Source organism: Bos taurus, chromosome 20, assembly GCF_002263795.3.
Source record: "Bos taurus isolate L1 Dominette 01449 registration number 42190680 breed Hereford chromosome 20, ARS-UCD2.0, whole genome shotgun sequence".
Classification (NCBI taxonomy): Eukaryota; Metazoa; Chordata; class Mammalia; order Artiodactyla; family Bovidae; genus Bos; species Bos taurus.
Window position 1 is genome coordinate 41,638,649 of NC_037347.1, and position 22,170 is coordinate 41,660,818.

Here is a 22,170-nt window from a genome sequence, read left to right on the forward strand (position 1 = left end):
AAATGCAGGCTTTTCTTTGGATTACTGTGGGCCTCTGCCTTGCTACCAGGTGGCACAGTGGTAAAGAATCCCCCTGCCAATGCAGGAGATGCAACAGATGCAGATTTGATCCCTGGGTCGGGAAGATCCCCTGGAGTAGGAGACGGCAACCCACTCCAGTATTCATGCCTGTAAAATTCCACGGACAGAGGAGCCTGGCAGGCTACAGTCTATTGGGTTGCAGAGTCAGACATGACTGAGCATGCATGCGTGCGTGCACGCACGTGCGCACACACACACACACACACACACACTCTGAATTTGAGAAATGCAGACATCTCAGGCCCCAACCCAGACTACTGCATGTGTGCATGTATGTTCAGTTGCTTCATTCGTGTCTGACTCTTTCCAACACTATGAACTGTAGCCCACCAGGCACCTTTGTCCATGGGATTCTCCAGGCAAGCATACTGGAGTGGGTTGCCATCCCTTCTCCAGGGGATCTTCCCGACCCAGGGATCAAACCCGCATCTCCTGGATTTCAGGACCTACTGCATAAAAATCTGCATTTTATCAAGATCCCAGGTGATTTATAGGTTAGAACATACCCTACAGTCCTGGGTTAATATTTTTTTCCTGGTAAATGAAGATCTAAATGAAGATCAAATGGTTACTTTAAGACAGCTTTTTTCCTTTTCTTTCTTCCTTTCTTTTTAAAAAATATTTTTGAACCATGGGCCTCTGCCTGGTGAAGTCTCAAAATGATATTTTTAAATACACAAAATACCTAGGATTACAAAGAAAACCAATTATGTTGAAATACAATAGCCTAAATATTTTAAAATGTATACTATCAAAACCATGTGCTCTTTTATTAAGAGGTTAGGGATATCTCTTAACAAATTAATTAGCCGATTTTCAAAGTAGTAGTGTTTGATATCAAAAGATACCCACCCACAAATAATGTGTACCATTTCTACTGGTGACAAAGACATGAGGACTGCAAATACTACTGTGCTTTGTTGTCTGCATCCTTTATTGAAGGAAAACACTACATCTGAACTAGAGTTTAATGACAACAAACGTTTAACTTTCTTCCCTTCCAGGCTTACTGTCCCCTTCTCCCCCTGAAATCTATTCATAGAATCTAGGTTACTGAGGAAAGGACCTTACACAGAAGCAGTAGAGATGTGCCCTGTGTCTGTGTTTCTGTTTGTCTGATCTTAGCTGGAGCACACGCAGGTCAATCACTTCCTTCTCTCTTAGCTACTGCATTTGCCCTTCTGGCTTCTGTGAGCTGGCTTCCCCACAAGTTCCCACCGCAGAGCGAAACACTTCTATGTGTAATAAGTACTTCTGATCAAATCCCTTAAGTTGGGATCTAAATATTTCTGAAAGAGACATGCCAGGCTCCACGGTGAATACCATTACACAGAGTCACTAAAATAATCCCATTTTGTAGGAAGCTGCCTTCTTCATCTGCATAGATACTTCCATACAAATGTGGATTTAATATAGGTTACAGACACTGAGTTCTGAAACATCTCCCCTGCTCTGCCAGGGAGCCCCGGGGCAGCTCCCCGTCTTCTGGATCATGAGCACCTTTTCAGGGGAGTTTTCTTGCCAAGAATAAGCAACACTTCCCACAGCCATGTCAACTGTGGTTCTCAAAATAAGATCCATTTTCAGAAAAAGCCAACATCGATTTGTCTCTGAATTTCGAAATTGTACATCTAAGTCGGCCACACTGCTCCATGGGCTATGTTCCCCTCATGCTAACCAAAATGCCGTGAAAGCAAAACGGGACCTCATGCAGCAGCCTTGGGGAGATCATTTGACACTTGGTTTGAACTCTCACAGAAAAGCTGCCACTACACAACGAGGCATTTCTCTAACAAAAATAGCTCGTGTGAATGTGTCTGAACCACAATGCTTACAAAAGAGAAGACAGACCTACACATTTGAGACACAGTCTTACATTAAGATTTATGTTCAGAAACAGCTGTGTTTCCAGGTTCATGTGATCACCACGAATTAACTTTTAACTCTGACTTGCAACCCTTCACACACACACAAGTCACTCATACTTAGCCTTTCTTTAATAGGTTTGCTCAGGGCTTCCCTGGTGGTAAAGAATCTGCCTGCCAAGCAGGAGACGTGAGTTTGATCCCCAGGTCAGGAAGATCTCCTGGAAAAGGAAATGGCAACCTACTCCAGTATTCTTGCCTGGGAAACCCCATGGACAGAGGAGCCTGGCGAGCTAGGCTCCACGGGGTCACAAAGAGTTGGGCACGACCGAGTGACTAAACAACAGCAGGTTTGCTCATCTGAAAAAAGATGACTAAACCTTGCATTTTGAATGTCCCAATATGAGTTAGTTGCATCATCCTTATCTAGTTTTCCACCCATCCTGATTCAGGAGCTCATATTCAAAAATAAGTAATGGAAGAAAAGGAAATAGTCCAGAAGCAGAAGGAAACCTCACAGATTAGAGAATCAATCTGTGGATAGTAGGAGTCTATCATAGTAAATCATATCAGGATAAAACTGATTTTAAAAAATCAGTACTGTATTATTCACTGTCATGTAGCTTAGAAAGGTTCGACATCTCAGCTTTGAGACTGCTTAGGTTTGGGAGTAACCTGGAGGCTGCTGCTGGAATAGATGAATTCATAGTTAAAAAAGATTAAAACCGATAATAGATCCTCTCTCCATTCTGAAATCCCAGTGACAACAAATGTAATTAATTAAGCCACAGAAATGACTCATGTTTCTCCCAGTGAGAGTTTGAAATGACTCCACTCACTTTTAAGATGAGGTTGTTAAATTGTTGTTACCATAAGAAACTCACTAAGAATGTCTAATTAGCCATAGACATAGAACACATAATGCCTCAGCATTTTGCAAACGGCAAGATTTCTACCACACAAAATTTGGTCGGGCCACCAGGACCCCAGCAAAACCCTCACGCCCTGAGACACCCCCAAGTCTGTTTCTCAGCTTCCGGCTTCCATTCTCTTTTAACACTCTTTGACTCACTTGAGGGAGAAACTGAAGTCAAGCAAGTTCGAGCCTGTAAAGAGGATTGTGCAAAAGATTCAGCTTTACAAACCCAAACTGCATCCTTCATTTCTGCCACCTTCTTCCCTGCAGTGCTCAGAAGTAATTTTCTGTTTCCCCCTCCAGGTCTTTATTGCTCCCTGCCAAAACTGTCTTGCATCTGCTACAATAAAATACCTGTGATGCTTTTCAAAGCCAGCAGCTTCCTGCCAACAGTCAACCCTCTACCCCACAGGCAGCCGTCTGAGAACTTCAGTCAAAGTGTTGCCAGCTGAAGGTGACGGAATTTGGCAAGTCCAAGGTGGGATTCCTTGGAAGACAGAGCTTCCTCTTGCTGATACAACTGGCCTGCAGGAGAAAATAGGATTCTTTTGCCAAAGGGGCAGAAACGGGAGCAGAAGGCAAAAGGAAAAGGTTGTTGTGCCATCCAGAGCACCATGATAAATCCCGAGATTCATGACATTTATAAGGTCAAGTATGGAGCCCGTGGGAGAAGGCAATGGCACCCCACTCCAGTACTCTTGCCTGGAAAATCCCATGGATGGAGGAGCCTGGTAGGCTGCAGTCCATGGAGTCGCTAAGAGTCGGACACGACTGAGCAACTTCACTTTCACTTTTCACTTTCATGCACTGGAAAAGGAAATGGCAACCCATTCCAGTGTTCTTGCCTGGAGAATCCCAGGGACGGGGGAGCCTGGTGGGCTGCTGTCTATGGGGTCTCACAGAGTCGAACATGACTGAAGCGACTTAGCAGCAGCAGCATGAAGCCCATGAATTCCTTCCTTTTTCCCCCTGGCATGGGTGCTTCCATTCATGTTCTGCTTTGGGTAGGATTCTAAATTGTTCCTTGCAGGACTACTACACACACACACACACACACACACACATATTTTTTTTTTGTAGGGGGAGGGAAGACAGCTGGTAAGAATGTTTAATTTTTTGTTAAAAGGGGAAGGCTTGACATAATAAATTGTATAAAACAGGAGGCCATCTATCTACCATTCAGGGGGTAACCTGCACTTGCTGGACTGAGAAGTCTCACTGAAACAGGTGTGTGGGGGCTGGTTTTCACCAAACTTATTCCCAAGGGACACTCTCGCCTTTCCTTAGACTTGCCCTATTCTGTCAATTTCTAACATGGTTTCCGTCTTTAAATTTGGGAAGAAAAACAGTGTGGAAGCTAGAAAGGCAAAGAAGACGGTCCAAGAGTGTCTTGTATTAAGACTGCGTGATAGGTCCCAAACCTCAAAACTACCAAAAATCTAAACAAGTGTGTGAGCTCTTTTACCAAAGGTGTTACTTAGGATCCTTCTAAGTGCAGAGTTCTTCTGGTGCATGTAAAACAGAGCTGTACTGCTTCTTCTGGAGAAGGAAATGGCAACTCACTCCAGTATTCTTGCCTGTAAAATCCCATGGACCGAAGAGCCGGTGGGCTACAGTCCATGGAGTCCCAAGAGTCAGACACAACTAAGCAACTAAACCACCACCACTGATTCTGCAGAAAGAGATTTAAAAAATGGGGAGAATCTAGCATCCAGGGTCACTGATCGGGCCTGACTCACTGCACAGGGACCTCATATCTGGACTGAGACTGAGCCCAGGCCCTGCCCCACTTGAGGCCATCTGTAGAGCCGTGGTGTGGCTGCACACCCACGCACACCTGGATGGAACAAATCGAGGGCCCTGGGTCAGACATGCCCACAGGGAGAGGCACACTCAGCCCGCTCCTTTACTGAACAGGGCACACGCCATGGCAGTGGAGGCACAGCACTGCCACGTTGTTCACCCGCCATGAAGAAAACGCAGAGACGCTGTCGGGACCTTCAGGGTGAAGACATTTTATGCTACACTTCCTAGACATCACTGCAGGGAATGTGCAGAAATCAGGTTTGGAACTGAGAGGGTGCCTTGCCTACAGAAGTTCTTAAGGAGTTCTTAACGTGTTGTTTAGTCACTAAGTTGTGTCTGGTTTTTTGTGACTCCACGGACTGTAGCCCTCCAGGCTCCTCTGTCCATGGGATTTCTCAGGCAAGAATACTGGAGTGGGTTGCCCTTTCCTACTCCAGGGGCTCTTTCCAATCTAGGGACCGATTCTGGAACTCTTGCACTGGAGGTAGATTCTTTACCACTGAGCCACCAGGGAAGCCCTCTTAACCTGTATGTGAACACAAAGCCACACAAAGCGATCCCTGACAGCCACTGAGATGTGAAATTGAAACCCTTCCACTGACATGATCATTAGTTCTCTAACTCAGAATCATAACTTCTATTTGCTCAGCTGTTCCTCCCCTTTAGGTCTACACACTTTTGCACACATATGTACACATCTAGCTTGGTCTTTTATTCCATTCACCATCAGGAAAAAGCTTATGAGCAGAGGTCAGATTCTGGCTCTGTCCAGAGAGCCAAAGGGAGCAGTGAATGGGTCAAGGTTGAGCCAAAGCACTTTGTCTTCCCAACACGCTATAAAAGAGGGGGCTAACTAAGGGCTGCTCATAGCTTGTGCTACACTTCAGCTTCTGATCAGACTTTGTCTGTTTCCTGAGGGGCCAGCTTGCTGCTGGGCTCAGAAGTGAAAAGGTCCCTCTCACTGCCTCTAGTCTCTGAGCTGCACACCACTGACTCATGCAGACGCCTTCTGAGAAACCAAAGCTGACCCTTCACCTAGAGCCTGCTTCACTGACTCTGGCCACACAGACCACACCGTCAAGGGCCAATGTGATCAATTCCCTCATGTGTTGTGATTCCTGATTAACTGCCCTTCGCTTGGGGAGCCCAGGCCTCCGTTTGGTTGGCTTCCAGTTGAGTTTCAGCAGTTACGCAAATCAGATTTCTGACCGTGTCTGAAATTCTGGTGCATACAGGAATAGCAGGTTGCTTAATCTCTAAATTCAGAGCCAACCCCCTTTCTAAATACAGACAAAGGTACAGCCTGGCTCCCGTGATAGGTTAAAGGACCCACCCTCGCCCGCTCTGACAACCTGACTTATCAAGTGTGTTGCCGCCATCTTGGTTTCTAGGTTCCAACTCCCATGGGGCACCATATGTACACATTTTCATCCTTCTTCACTTGTTTTCATTCTGTCAAACTCGGCCCTACTCCGCTTCTTCTCTACTGGCAGCATCCAATTTCCAAATACAGGAGGCTAGATGACTGCAATGTCTTGGAGGAAAAAAAAAATTATACCAGCCTTTGTGTTTTTCTTCTTAAACTACAATCTACTTGTGAAAAACTTTCCTTTGTTTCTGCAATCCACAGTAAGCTACTTACAAAAGTCAAATACACATCCAGGCCTGCAGTTTTGACACAAGTTAAAACATGAGCAAGGTCACTAGATTTTCCTCTTATTAGAAATGACATTAATAATGAAATCCCATGCTGGGCCAATGAGAATCGCATGTTCCAGGGTCAGCTTAGCTGGCCGAAAGTAAGCGTTCTTATAGCCAATAAGGAAACACTTCTAAATATGAGAAAACATGATATTCACTTATTTATTTTACAGAAAACATCTTTTTCTTCCCCCCAAAGTGACAACACCAAAGAACTCAGATTGTATCTGTCTGGCCCAGCAATCAAGTCTGCAAAAAGGGGGAAAGGAAATGAATCATTTTTGAGTGAGATAGCAGAGTTCTGGTTACCCCCTCAGGTTCTTTCAGTGGCATGTCTGCCCACGTGGTGGGTCTCATTGGTACCTACACCAGCGGATTCCCCAATGAGGGGAGAGGGTGAAAATCCAACTATAAACACAGTTTGCCTGACATTTCTTTCCTAATGTTTGGATCCTGCAGAAAATCTTCAACTTCCTGGCTCCTGAATCTCCCCTTTTGGAGGCAGTCATACCATCTAACAGAGACTGAGACAGTAAAATCAGTTTCCAAAATGAACAGCTCATCTGAACTGCCAAAGATGTTATAAGCTGATCAACCCACTGGTCACACTGATCCTGAGTGATGTCAATTGAGGATGGCAAACATCTCCCTCGTGGGAAAAGACCCTGATGCTGGGAAAGATTGAAGGCAGGAGGAGAAGGGGACAACAGAGGATGAAATGGATGGATGGCAGCACAGACTCAGTGGACATGAGTTTGAGCACACTGTGGGAGATGGTGAAGGACAGGGAAGCCTGGTGTGCTGCAGTCCACGGGGTTGCAAAGAGCCAGTTGACTCAGCAACTGAACAACAAGAGTCAACAGTCCATATTTTAGGCTTTGAAGGCCACATCTGTCTCAGTCCTGTATTTTTTATCTCTTGTATTTTTACCTCATCCTGTATTTTTTATCTTCTCTTTCCTTGAAAATGGAAACCATATTCTTAGCTCTGGAGCCATGTAAAAACAGGCTGGGGAAAGCTGGATTTGGCTCACAGGCCACAGTGTACTGCTCTGACTGCTTACAGAATGGACCCTGGGAAGGAGTCTGCCTGCCTGATTTGCCTTAATTTCCTGCAAATAGCAACTGAGACAGACTGGTGTGAAGGACAGGGGACCAATGGGACTCATCCAAAGGTAGATGGTAGCAAGAGTGGGTCAGGGTGGAGAGGTCCTGTGGTCCTAAAGACCACAGGAGTGCCGCTCCCCCACCCATAAATAGGTCTAGTTGTGGAAGGCTGAAAAGTCAGAGATAAGGTTTGGGCTTGCCTTGACTAAGCACAGCCATCTCCCAGCCCTCCAGGCCTAAAATGCAAAGCCACAAGGCTTGGCCACCACAGCTTGAAGGCAACAGTCAGCCAATGAGTGGTTACCAAAGCAGCTCTCACATCTGCCTTCCCAGACACACCCCTGTGGCTAGCAGGGCATTCTCGAAAACTCTGAGGGTGTTGAACTTATTCGGCTGTAATACAGTTCTCTGCCTGATTCTGACACTCCTGTCATGCTGACCACACATGCCACTTCCGACCTACCCCAGCTCAATTTCATGACACTCTGACCACTTTATTGTGGGGGAAATCTAGGTCCAATTATCCAGGCGCCAACCAGAAGCAAAGCCTGGAAACGGTTCAGAAGCCCAGGCTTGTGATGGTCTTTTTTTTCTGTTCTGCTTCCTTATCACAAGCCCCAACGATGGAAAGGATGCACTGAGATTCAGCTACAACCGCAGGAGCCACAAATCAGTCCTTAAATTATCCTTGCATGTGGCGGCCACCCTTGGCCCTCACTGTTTATTTTCTGCTCCCGAGTATGAACACGGCACAGTGATAATTTGCAGCCCTCTCCCTGATCACATCACCACCCCCACCGCCAATCACTGCTGCCCCCCATATAAATATTCAGGATCCACGCTTTACTCTCACCATTCTTTCCAATTCCCTGATTGAGAAGCAGAAGCGGCCCGCCTTAATGGAGAAAACATTAGTGCATTCAGGCTTCGCTCTGGACCCCAGTCAATTTGTGGACATTTCACAGCTGTTATACATCTACCTCCTTTCTTACAAAAGCTAGTAAAAACTAGCAAGCACCTTGTTAGCGCTGAAATATGAAAACACAGCAACCATCAAGCCGGCAAATCAGTTTCTGGTTGGCTATCTTTAAAGTATTTGTTCTAAAACAGTGTTTGTGGCTCATTGATTCTTCGTCAAATTTTAAATCACCTTTAACTTAAATGCTGTATGATTTAGGGGGGCGATTTTTTTTTAGGCAACCCCTACAATATAGCTGTCACTTGGTCATCAAACTAGTAACTGAGGAAATCTCTGGCTTGGGCATCATTCAGGCTCTAAGTCTGTTTCTTATGTCAATATTATCTTCTCATTTCTCATACACTTAAAAAAAAACAACAAAGAAACCTTGGAAGATGTGTAAGTTGTGTTCAGAGAGAAAATGAGACTCTCCTGGCCGCTCAGGTCTCACTCGCCTACCTGCTTCAGGAACTGATCGGGTGAGCGTTCTCCACTGTCTTTCACAGCCGTTGACAGACTCCAAAGTGTGGTTCGCTTCATTTCCCTCTTCATTCAGTTCTTTAAAGTCCTGGGTTATTAACTATCAACAAACATGAGAACCCTGCCAGTGCGAGCTCCGACTTTCTGCCAAGTCCTCATACTCTCCGGAGCTCAGGAGTATGAGCTCTCTTTCTGTGTCTCTCTCTCCTCCCTCCTCCTCTCAGCTTCACCTCCTGAGTGTGATGGCCCCACCCACAGCACTCAGATCATTTTTCATTTATGAGTGCATCCTGCTAAACTGCGTTTGCAAGAGGACAAACCAACCCTTGCCCTGCCAGCATCGTGGAACCAGGATGCTGGAACCAGGCTTTGATTTTCTGGGACTACGGGGGCATCCAACCCTGGTGGAGGTTACCCGTGCCCTCCTTCTGGAGGTTGTCTGTGGATCAGTTCTTCCACCAGCAAAGGACGCACACCTTGGTGATGGAGTTGAAATGGCTTCGTTCAATAGACACCACCACCACCCACTGAGGAAGGTGTACGATTTTAGGCCTAAGACAACCAGAAATACACCGAGATGTGTATTTCATGTGCTCCCCGAATGTGAAGCCAGCATAAGGTGTCAAGAAGCTTTCCACTCAGTCACCTAAGGGTTCACAACAAAGTATTTTACTTTGCCTTTTCTTTCTTTTTTAAAAATTATTTATTTTTAATTGGAGAATAAGGGTTTTACTATATTGCATTGGTTTCTGCCATATATCAACATGAATCGGCTATAGGTATATGCATGCCCCTCCCTCATGAACCTCCCTCCCACCTCCCACCCCATCTCACCCCTCTAGGTTGTCACGAAGCATCAGATGTAAGCTCCCTGCATCATACAGAAAATTTCCACCAGCTCTCGAGTTTTCAGTGCTACTCTCTCAATTCTTCCCACGTTCTTCTTCCCTCCCTGTGTCTACAAGTCTACTTTGCATGGGCTTCCCTTACGGCTCAGCTGGTAAAGAATCTGCCTGCAATGCAGGAGACCTGGGTCCGATTCCTGGGTTGGGAAGATCCCCTGGAGAAGGGAAAGGCTACCCACTCCAGTATTCTGGCCTAGAGAATTTCATGGACTGTATAATCCACGGGGTCGCAAAGAGTCAGACACGACTGAGAGACTTTCATTTTTCACTTTCTCCTTCCCTCCCTGTGTCTACAAGTCTACTTTGCATTTTCTATCAAAGGGCCAGTTCTTATTGTATTCAAATGGGAATAAAAATCGAAACTTTAAATAATTTTCCCATCATGTCCTCAAGGTTACAATTTTCCTAACCCAACAGTACTTCCTTCTTCTACCCCAGGACACCACCAGCAAAACCAGAGATTATCAGCCAGCCCTAGAGACTGAATTTTATAGAAACAATTGGATTTTACTAAGGAAATAGAATTTTAAAAAACCAGGTTTCCATACATAAATCAGGACTTCCACTATGTGTAAAATTCACCTTATTCTGTAACTAGAGTCTTTCATGATCCATCAACCAAAGACTGCTAAGTCACTTCAGTCGTGTCCGACTCTGTGCAACCCCATAGACGGCAGCCCACCAGGCCCCGCCGTCCCTGGGATTCTCCAGGCAAGAACACTGGAGTGGGTTGCCATTTCCTTCTCCAATGCATGAAAATGAAAAGTGAAAGGGAAGTCACTCAGTCGTGTCCAACTCTTAGCGACTCCATGGATTGCAGCCTACCAGCCTCCTCCCACCATGGGATTTTCCAGGCAAGAGTAGTGGAGTGGGGTGCCATTGCCTTCTCCAAAGACAGAGGTCTCTAAAACCCTACAGTTATCATGGCAGGTATGAAAATTCACAAACTGTTTAAATGTGAATAATGTTACCAAAATGCTGACCATTCTTTAGCAGCCACGCTTGTCGGCAATAAAAGAGCAAATGTTGTCTGCTCGTTGCAACTCGTCACTGTCCGGTCATGTGTCTATAAAACCCAGGAGGACTGCTGAGTTTTAGGATAATTTGATTTTAATCTATTCATTCTTTTTATAGTTTTATCCACTATAGATTTCCCCCACAAGGAACCCCAGACTGTCATGAGCTTGTCCCAGATACCATGGGAGGAAGTTCTTCATTCTTCAAAATTGTTTTTTAAGTGTTTCATATATTAAAAAAAATGACGACTGACTGTCCCAGACAGTCTGGTTTTCTGTTTGTTGCTTTGTTTTGTTGTTTTTTAATAATAAGATGGTTAAAAATGTCTCCTAGAAAGAAAATGCTATATATTTCTGCACACACTCCAAATCAGGTTGCAGTCATCCAAACACCTTAACACCACATCCATGGGGGAAAAAAATAAGCCATCTGCCTTTTACAGGGGAGAAAAAGAAAAGTAAGATAAAAAGTCACGGGTGTATACATGATGTTTCACTGGTGAGGCAGAGAAAACCGGCAGAAGGATTAGTGCCGAGTCTCCAACCCAAACAGGGAATCTAGGAGCAGCCTGAATTTTCACATGCAGTGCAGGGGCCAGAGAGTTGATCATGCAGGTGACGACTTGGGGCTTACCTTCCTCGTTCAAGGAAAGTAGACATGCTCTGAGTTTAGCTAAGGAGATTAAAATCCGTTTTTTAAAAAAAATTTTTTATAGTAGTAGGGGGAAGAAAGGACGTTAAAATTTTCTTGGCCCGTGACCAAGCTACAGTCTTAACAGAAGGTAAAATTTGCTTATAGAGTATTCTCTTCAGTATTAGTTTATGACATGTGCCAAAAATCTATGGTGGAACCAGTCATTCCACCTTTCTTTTGTCCTATTTTCTCAGCAAGTATGGATAATATACCACGCAATTTTGCTTTATGGGGAAATGCTAGTACATTTACTCATAAAATGAGCCATATAGCATGTGCTAGAATGCAGCAAGTACACAAGCCATTAGAAACATCCAGCCATCCAAGATTTCAGGGCAGATAAGTTTTTGGTCAAACTGTCCATGTTAGGAGTCCGGGGCTCAGGAATTTTCTGGTGGGCCAGTGGTTAGGTCCACTGCTGAGGACCTGGGTTCAATCTCTGATTGGGGATCTAAGATCCCACAAGCCTCAAAGCATGGCCAAATGAAATAAAACAATCAACTTCCGATGTCTTCCATCTCACCCACCATGGTTCCTGGGTTTAGAAGACCACTATGCCCTCCCCTTTCTTGACCTGGGAGGAGCCCCATCGATTACTTGGTTGTACTTTCTCATTGGTGGGGATGTGGAGAAAGAGGACCCGAGAGACAAAGGAACTTGCCAAGGTCAGGGCACATTAGTGGAGATACTGAGCCTGAACACAGATCTTTCAGATTCAAACTCTAGGACAGAGCTGGCTGGACAAAAATGACAGGCATGGGCTCAGTGATGGCTGCCAGCTGGTAACAAAGTCCATCATGAAGGGACATACTCTCCCATGAGCCAAAGCAGAAGAGTCACAAATGAAGTATCAGAAGTGATTCCCCAACAGAGAAAAGAATCCACAATACCACAAAAGCCTATGGACACTTCTGGGTACATACCACAAAGAATCAGAAGCAGGACACAAAGGGCTATTTGTACAATCACATTCATAGCAGCCACGCCTAAAAGGTGACAGCAGGCCAAGTTCACTGATGAATGAACAGAAAAAAAAAAAACGTGTTACATACATAGAACAGAATATTACTGAGCTTTAGAAAGGATGGAAACTCTGACGTACACTACAACAGAGATGAACCAGGAGGACATTATGCTCAGTGAAACAGACCAGTCACAAAAAGACAGATTTTATATGAGATACCAAGAGAAGTCAGACTGACACAGACAGAAGGCAAATCAGTGGCCCAGGGATGGCGAAGAGGGGAGAATGGGCAGTTACTATTTAATGGGCAGTTTCAGTTGCAAGACAAAAGATGTTCTGGAGATGACTGGGATTTACACAACAATATGAACATACCTTATACCACAGAACTATACACTGAAAAATGGCTAACACTTTTCCATTAAAATTTTATAATTTAGCCCAGATTTATATCACATAAATTTTATATTATATATACAGTTGTCCCTTGGCATCTGCAGCTGACTGGTTCCAGGACTCACCATAGATACCAAAATCCACATACACTCAAGTCCCAGGTTGGCCCTCACATCCATGGATTTTGCATCCACAGATTCAACCAACCTCTGATCATAAACATAAGTAGTATACGTATCAAAAGAAGCTCTCATAAGTGGACCCACGTGGTTCAAACCCACATTGTTCAAGCGTCAACTGTATTTTGAAAAAGCTGGCGGAATTTGAATTTTCTTTACAGTTTCCCGTTGGTCAGTCCTAAGGCTATCCAGGCTTCATATTATCGAAGCCACAGAGTGAAAGGCTACCACTTGCCAAAATTCATAAACGACCTGCAAACACAGAAAGCACTCCAGTTTCCTTCTCTTTTTCCCATCCCCCAGTCAAAAATAGTTCACAGAGAATTATGAAAGCCAACAGCGCTCAGTTTGTCTCCATAACCTGTGATGGGAGATAAGTGATGCTGATGGGAACACCCTGCCACTTGTGCAAGCAGGGACAGCTGTGACCTGGCAACTGAGAGCAGCAGTTCCCTTCCAACTTCCATCATCAACGCGGAGGTTTCACAAACACCCTTGAGAAAGTCAAGCTCTATGCAGCTATGACCCTTTCGTCTCCTCCACAAAGCCCTCTTAAGAGCTCACATACCCTTTCACCTCACTCCACTTCGGCAGCACATACGGATGCCATCATGCTATTTTTTTGGTCCTTAATTATATACAGAACTGATTTTAAGCTGTTAAATGTGTCCAATGAGACCCCACATTGCTGGTGGACAGAGCTTCCCAGCTCTCTGACCATCAGTTCTCAGCCTTCATCCTTGACCTCTCTCTTCTCTCCTGGAGGGCCAGGGTGGCTGAAGAAGCACCAGCATTTCTCTTTTCCTCTTCCCTGGCTTATCCCTTCTACATCTATCACAATAACAACCAAGGAAAAACCTCCAACTCCTCAATCTCCATCTCTGTTCAGAGTTTCAGACCCAGATCTCTGCCTGCCTCCTGCCCAGCTCCAACGAGATGTCTTTCAGGCATCCCAAACTCAGCAGGGCCTGAAATAAAACCCACCATGTTCTCTGTCACCTGGTTCCTTCTCGTATACTTCCTCTTTTCATTAATGTCAATCCCCACTCACTCAAGAACTCTTGAGAGGGTCTTGAACAGCAAGGAGATCAAGCCAGTCAATCTGTTAGGGGAAGCACCCTGATTGAAACCACCCACCCTGGCCAGGCACTATAGTAACTATTTGCATGAGTTGTTTTAGGACAGGAGGTCCTGGTAAGGAACAGGGAACTAATAAGCCTCCACCAACCAGAAGAGTTTGGGAAAGGTCAAAGGGAGACACCACCTGTCTGACCACCTCCCAGAATCCTCCTCTCTGGCATCCATCTTGGCCAAACAAGGCGTGCACCACCAGGAAGAACTCTGAGTCAGAATGATTGGCTAAGCACAACCCGGAAATTAATCCCATCACCATAAAACCTGAGACTGCAAGCCATGTGGCAGAGCTGTTCTCCTGGGTTCTCTTACCCTACTGCTCTCCACCTGGGTGCCCTTTCCCAATAAAATCTCTTGCTTTGTGAGCACATGTGTCTCCTCGGACAATTCATTTCCGATTGTTAGACAAGAGCCCAGTTTCGGGCCCTGGAAGGGGTTCCCCTTCCTGCAACAAATCCTCAAGGAAATCAACCCTGAATATTCACTAGAAGGACTAATGCTGAAGCTCCAATACTCTGGCCACCTGATTCAAAGAGCTGACTCACTGGAAAAGACTCTGATGCTGGGAAAGATTACAGGCAAAAGGAAAAGGGGGTGGCAGATGATGAGATGGTTAGATAACATCACTGACTCAGTGGATATGAGTCTTAGCAAACTCTGGGAGATGGTGAAGGACACAGAAGTCTGGCGTGCTGCAGTCCATGGGGTTGCAAAGAGTCGGATACAACTTAGTGACTGAACATCTACAAAAGTCACTCAAGCACAGATGAATCATTGTCAGCTCCTCTCACATTGGTGGTGAGATACTCTACCTCTTAAATCTTTTACCTGTGTCTGGCTTTACCTGGCTTTGACTCCAACTACTCTCTCTTCCTCAGTTGTTGATCCCTTCAATCTAATGTAATCTTACGTATTTACCACTGGATGCGCACTGAGACATCCAATGGTAAACACATAAGAGCGGCTTGATAATTCCTCATTGTTCTAATAAATTCTCATGCGCAAAGAATAAAGCCATTCTCGATCTCCCTCCAATGACTATATCAGGAAACATGTTAGCTGCTGCTCTTTTTCGTGTATCTATGTTTGCACATAAACCAGTGCCTTTCCCCTACAGGGAGGAGGAGGGGTTGTTACTGGCATCTAGTGGGTAGAGGCCAGAGTTGCTGCCAAACACTCAATGATGCATTAGACAGCCCTCTTCAACAAACAACAAATCATACAGGTTCTTAAAGCCTTATATTATACTGTTCATTGTTATGGTGATGGCTTCCCATTCTAGGGACTGCAAGCACAAAAGTTGTCAGGGTGCAGGAAATTGAAAGAGAAAAGCACGTTAGGCAAAAGGCATGTCCTTCCTAAAGCATTCAGATTCAAAATTCCAAAAACTCTGAGCTGAATCCTGTAGCAAAGGGGTGGGTTCACAGCTTCTCAGAGGCTTCTGAGCAGGGGTGGGGGATGTTCACCTTGCTGGCACTGGTTTCCTTATAAGTACTGGATCAATGTTTATTGAAAAGTTCCCTCTTATATTTCCCTTCAAAACCTGGCATGCTCCCAGGTTCCAGTAAACAAATGGAAAAACAGAACAAAACTCTCAACTCATATCCTAAACACAGTTTCACTGTCCTTTTGAATTTTCCCCTCAAGGATTCTTTCTTCATAATCTTTCTAATAACTTTAGCTTAAAAAAAAAAAAAACAAAAAAAAACTCTATAACATATCAGTTTGAGGAGATATTCTATGAAGGAAGGACTCTATTGTCAATTAAGTTATAGAAATTTGTATACCAGCTCTCCTTCTAACTGGTGTGTCCAAATCTTATGTTATCAACCAGTTTTCATTCCTGTCTTTTTATAACATAGCTTACTCATCAATAACAGGTGCTTTGAGGACTTTTTGAAAAACTTTCAGGCATCCTCCTTGGCCCTCCTTCGGTATAGGCATTTTTTTGGTTTAAACTTTCCTTTGTGTGCAGAAAAGTGGCAACTCTCCCTAACTCAGTCCCCATCCTTCAGGGGCTGGGACTCTTTTCTCTTTCTCATAGCTGGTCTCCACATCTAAATGAACATGGGTACGCTGAAACTGCCCAGTGTTCTTTAGGAATGAACTGCCCTGGGTAAGGATGGATCAATGCCAAGGGAGTTCACATTGGGATAAGAAACTGTAATGGAACAGGAAGTGCAAGGTGGGGAACAGGAAGTACACAGATGAGTCCCAGGACCTGGTTCCTGGACAAGGACAGCTGTCTCTTAGGGCTACTGGTCATCTCAGGTCAACTTTTCAGAATCAAGGCCCATTAATGAGGATTAGGTCAGTCCATGAAAAAAGATACACATGTTTCTTCTGGACATAGATGGAGAAAAGGACCAATCACTTCAGGGCAAGGAAAACCTAACTTCAAAGGAGCAGAAAGCCTTCATGACTTGCATAAATAACCAATTACCCCAGAGAAATCTGGAACAGTACATGCCCTCACATCAAGGCATTTACACCTTCCTGGCCTCTAGTGACCCACCAGCCAGAGGTCTTGGTTACCAGTTGAATCCAGCCCCATCACAACTTGAACTCACTCTTGTGAATCCTGCCCCAACCTGAGGACTCCCTGGGCCAGGTCATGGAAGTCTGTGGTTACTCACACTCAGAGGTGAAGAGGGAACAACGCACTTCCTTAGCCAATGTCATGGCCACCTGCAGCTGGAGATCTCTAATTCTTCTCCAGGCCCTGGCATCTCTAAGAAATCAATTTCAGGAGCAGCCCTGCAGACAGTTCCCCAAAGCTTCAGTCTATGGTCTTATTAATATCAATGAGATAAACTCGTAAAAGCAGAATCAAATAGTAATTAAGAAGAGCCTCCTGGAACTTCCCTGGTGGTCTGCGGTTAAGAATCCACCTGCCAATGCAGGGGACACGGGTTCGATCCCTGCTCCAGTAAGATCTCACAAATCACGGGTCAGCTAAGCCCACGTACTACAATTACTGAAGCCCTAGAGACCACGCTTTACAACAAGAGAAGCCACCACAGTAAGAAGCTCGTGCACAACTTACAGAGTAGCCGCCACTCACCACGATGAGGAAAGCCCGAGCACAGCGACGAAGACCCTCCCGCCCGCTGTGCAGGTGTAGTCCTTAAAACTGGGGTCCTTCTAGGCGTCAGGGGTGGGACCTGGGACAGTTATCAGTTCCGTAACCAAACTGTCTTATGGAATTTCACCCTTTCCCAGTCTGCCTTCAGTTGTTTCATTAATTTGCCATGAGCTCAGCCATATATATTAAAAAAAAAAAGTTAAAATTTTTTCTAGCATTTCAGGTGTTCAGTAATTAGTGAGAAATAGTGTGTGACATGCCTTTATTTAAAATGGATAACCAACAGGGACCTACTGTACAGCACAGGAAATGCTTCCCAGTGTTAAGTGGCAGCCTGGGTGGGTGGGGAGTTTGGGAGGAATAGATACGTGTATGTGTATGTGTATGGCTGAGTCCCTTCGCTGTTCACTGGGAAGTATCACAGCATTGTTTGTTAATCGGCTATACCCCACTACAAAGCAAAAAGTTAGAAACGTCAAAAAATAAAGTTACCAGAAAAAAGAAATGGCATGTTAGACAGGTATACATTGATTTTATTATGTTCAAATTTCCCTCCTAAAACACCAAGTCCATATTCTAGTATAAAGAATGATACCTTTTCTTTCAGTCATTGTGCCTAATATTTTCTATTTGGTGGTTTCTTTTTTAATTATTATTATTATTAGATTTCTTGTTGTCTGTGAGCTAATTTGATTGTTTCTGTTCTGTTGAATTCTTTTTACTATTCGTGAGCTAATAAAAGCAAATAAGAGCATAAATATAAGTAAATAGATAAAACAAATGAATAAAGGGCATCCTCTAAGCATTTGGGGCAGATGAGACTCTGTCTACATGAAAAGGTTCCCATCGGGGTGAGCAAGTATGCTAAATGGGAAATGATGGAGAAAGGTAATGAGGATCAGGAATTCCAAGGGAAGTGTCATCATGGGCTGGGACAAGCAGGACAAACTTTCCCAAGGATGTGGGTCTTAAGTAAAGGCTGCTTCTTGGTTTTGACGTTTTTCCCACCATTTCAATACTCCTCCTTTCACAGAGGAGAAGAAAGTGGGCTACTCCTCGTGCTTGCTGCCCCTGGAGACAACTGTGTTCCAGCCCAACCCACCTAACCTGGCATCATCACAGGGAACACAGCATGCCGGATGCCAGGCTTGTTAAACAGACCCGCTGGAATGGACTGCTGCCAGCCGGGTTCAGGATCACACTGCTGCCCACACTGGCTTAGAGCCCAAGACAAAGTCAACAGTCACAACTCCATTAACACTCTACACGAGGAAACAAATGTGGTGGGCTTGGAATCCCCCACTCTTTATATATTATTTTGACTACATTGCTATTGTCCAGTAGTCGAAGGAGCCACTCATTTTGTTCTCAGAAACTGAAGGCAGGGTGGATGGATTGTTGTTGTTTAGTCGCATTGTTGTATCAGACTCTTCTGTGACCCCATAGACTGTAGCCCACCAGACTCCTCTGTTCATAGGATTTCCCAGGCAAGAATACTGGAGTGGGTGGCCATTTCCTTCTCTAGAGGATCTTCCTGACCCAGGGATCAAATCCGTGTCTCCTACATTGGCAGGTGGATTCTTCACCACCTAGCCACCAGGGAAGCCTGTGTCGTAGATGGTTAAATGCTCCATAATGACTCATTCTAAATACATAAAGACTGCAGGAGTGTATACACATTCTAGAAGGCTCAGAAGCAGGAGGCTGAGTGCTGGGTGGTTCCCAACATCTGGAGAATAAGCTTAGCATCTTGCCAAGGTGCTAAGCAGTCAAGGGAAGCCGCTGAGCTATGCTTCTTCGATCACTTGAACAGAGTAGAGTGTACACCCAATGCACACCCCACACCTGCAACCAGGCTGCAAGTGCATTTCAGAAGGGCTGGTGTAACCGGGGTGAGCTGGAAATCTGTTTTTTTTAAAGAGGTTTCTGTGACAGCCAACTCCTTCCCTCCCTGTCTGTCTTTTCTTCTGTAAGCTTAACAGTGGCAATGGAATTCCCCAAATTCCCCAGTGCTCAGAGTTCTAAAGGTTTACTGCACCCCTTCTGTTATTTCCAGATCTCAGAATAATTCCTCTTCACAAAAACACATAGTCCCCTAAGCTTACCAAGTCTACGTTAGGATGAAAAATTATTAACTTTCCTACTCAAGTGGGGAAGGGTGGACTGAAAGCCTTGGAGGAAGAAATCTATCAAAACCCACTAAATGTTCAATGACATGTTTGGGCTCAGCTGTATTTTGAAAGTATTTCTTGTCTTTACCAGAAGACTCTTCTCTTAGAGTCACGTCTGGTTCTGTGGCAGTAGGAACTTGACTTCCCCAACCTCAGCTTTCAGAGCGCTAGTGAGGAAGCTGGGTCACGTATGGAAATTTCTTTCTATGAGCCTGCAAACAATCACTTATTTGTTTCCCCCCCTGCTTTTTTCCCCCACAAGAAGAATTTCTCTAAATAATTGGAGGAGATTTCCCATGGGAATCAAGCAATGGTGACTTCCAGGTCTCAAACTTATCTAAAAGAGTTTAAAAACAAAAGACACAAGAATGTGCCTTTCAAGCCTATAACAATGCAAATTCTGGCAATCAGAACAGCAGCCAAAGCACATAACTTCTAGTACCTCTGTGGAGGGTGGCCATAGGGTAAAGTCTTTAGTATTTGACCAACTGAAATTTAATTGTAAGACCTATGAAAAAAGTTTGCATAGGGCCTTCATAATCTAGGGTTTCTCTGGTGGCTCAGATGGTAAAGAATCTGCCTGCAATGTGGGAGTCCCAGGTTTGATCCCTGGGTCAGAAAGATCCCCTGGAGAAGGGAATGGCTACCCATGCCAGTTAGAACTGGACATGGAACAACAGACTGGTTCCAAATAGGAAAAGGAGTACGTCAAGGCTGTATATTGTCACCCTGCTTATTTAACTTATATGTAGAGTACATCATGAGAAACGCTGGACCGGAAGAAACACAAGCTGTAATCAAGATTGCCGGGAGAAATTTCAATAACCTCAGATACGCAGATGACACCACCTTTATTGCAGAAAGTGAAGAGGAACTCAAAAGCCTCTTGATGAAAGTGATGAAAGTGAAAGAAGAGAGTGAAAAAGTTGGCTTAAAGCTCAACATTCAGAAAACTAAGATCATGGCATCCGGTCCCATCACTTCACGGGAAATAGATGGGGAAACAGTGGAAACAGTGTCAGACTTTATTTTTTTGGGCTCCAAAATCACTGCAGATGGTGACTGCGGCCATGAAATTAAAAGACGCTTACTCCTTGGAAGGAAAGTTATGACCAACCTAGACAGAATATTCAAAAGCAGAGACATTACTTTGCCAACAAAGGTCCATCTAGTCAAGGCTATGGTTTTTCCTGTGGTCATGTATGGATGTGAGAGTTGGACTGTGAAGGCTGAGTGCCGAAGAATTGATGCTTTTGAAGTGTGGTGTTGGAGAAGACGAGAGTCCCTTGGACTGCAAGGAGATCCAACCAGTCCATTCTGAAGGAGATCAGCCCTGGGATTTCTTTGGAAGGAATGATGCTAAAGCTGAAACTCCAGTACTTTGGCCACCTCATGCGAAGAGTGGACTCATTGGAAAAGACTCTGATGCTGGGAGGGATTGGGGGCAGGAGGAGAAGGGGACGACAGAGGAGGAGATGGCTGGATGGCATCACTGACTCGATGGACGTGAGTCTGAGTGAACTCCGGGAGTTGGTGATGGACAGGGAGGCCTGGCGTGCTGCGATTCATGGGGTCGCAAAGAGTCGGACACTACTGAGCAACTGAACTGAACTGAACTGAACCCATGCCATATTCTTGCCTGGAGAATCCCATGGATAGAGGAGCCTGGCATGCTACAGTCCATAGGGTCACAAAGAGTCAGACACAACTGAGTGACTCACACTTTGATAATCTAAGTAGCAAGGATAATACCAGACTCCAAAAGATACCAAGTCAGTTCAAAAGCATCAAATATTACTTTAGCTACAATTGTTTATGCAGTCAGCACTGATTTCAGAATGCCATTGACAGAGAACCATGCAAAAAAATAGAGGAAAACAATAGAATGGGAAAGACTAGAGATCTCTTCAAGAAAATTAAGAGATACCAAGGGAACATTTCATGCAAAGATAGGCACAATAAAGGACAGAAATGGTATGGACCTAACAGAAGCAGAAGATATTAAGAAGTACAAAAAAGATACAAAAAAGATCTTAATGACCCGGATAACCATGATGGTGTGATCACTCACCTAGAGTCAGACAGTTAGGGCCTTAGGAAGCATCACTACGAACAAAGCTAGTGGAGATGATGGAATTCCAGTTGAGCTATTTCAAATCCTAAAAGATGATGCTGTGAAAGTGCTGTACTCAACACGCCAATAAATTTTGAAAACTCAGCAGTGACCACAGGACTGGAAAATGTCTGTTTTCATCCCAACGCTAAAGAAGGGTAATGCCAAAGAATGTTCAAACTACAACACAATTGCACTCATTTCACATGCTAGCAAAGTAATGCTTAAAATCCTTCAAGCTAGGCTTCAGCCGTATGTAAACTGAGAACTTCCAGATGTTCAAGCTGGATTTAGAAAAGGCAGAGGAACCACAGATCAAATTGCCAACATCCGTTGGAGCACAGAAAAAGCTATAGAATTTTAGAAAAACATCTACTTCTGCTTCACTGACTACGCTGATGCCTTTGACTGTATGGATCACAACAAACTGAAAAATTCTTCAAGAGATGGGAATACCAGACCACCTTACCTGACTCCTAAGAAACCTGTATGCAGGTCAAGAAATAACAGTTAGAACCAGACATGGGATGGACTTGCTCCAAATTGGGAAAGGAGTACATCAAGGCTGTATATTATCACCCTGCTTATTTAACGTATATG

The 22,170-nt window shown here is 44.6% G+C and overlaps 1 protein-coding gene across 8 annotated transcripts in view; it reads right to left on the bottom strand.

Annotated features, from left to right (window-relative positions):
- Positions 1-22,170, bottom strand: part of PDZD2 (PDZ domain containing 2) — a 404,359-nt gene that overhangs the window by 135,615 nt on the left and 246,574 nt on the right. Inside the window, exon 1 of one of the 8 annotated variants that reach the window (XM_024981523.2) lies at positions 8,893-9,708. The exons of the other annotated variants lie outside the window; for them this stretch is intronic. The gene's annotated coding sequence lies outside the window, so the exon portion shown is untranslated. Of the gene's footprint in view, positions 1-8,892; positions 9,709-22,170 lie in introns of those variants that run through there. 8 annotated transcript variants of the gene reach the window in all.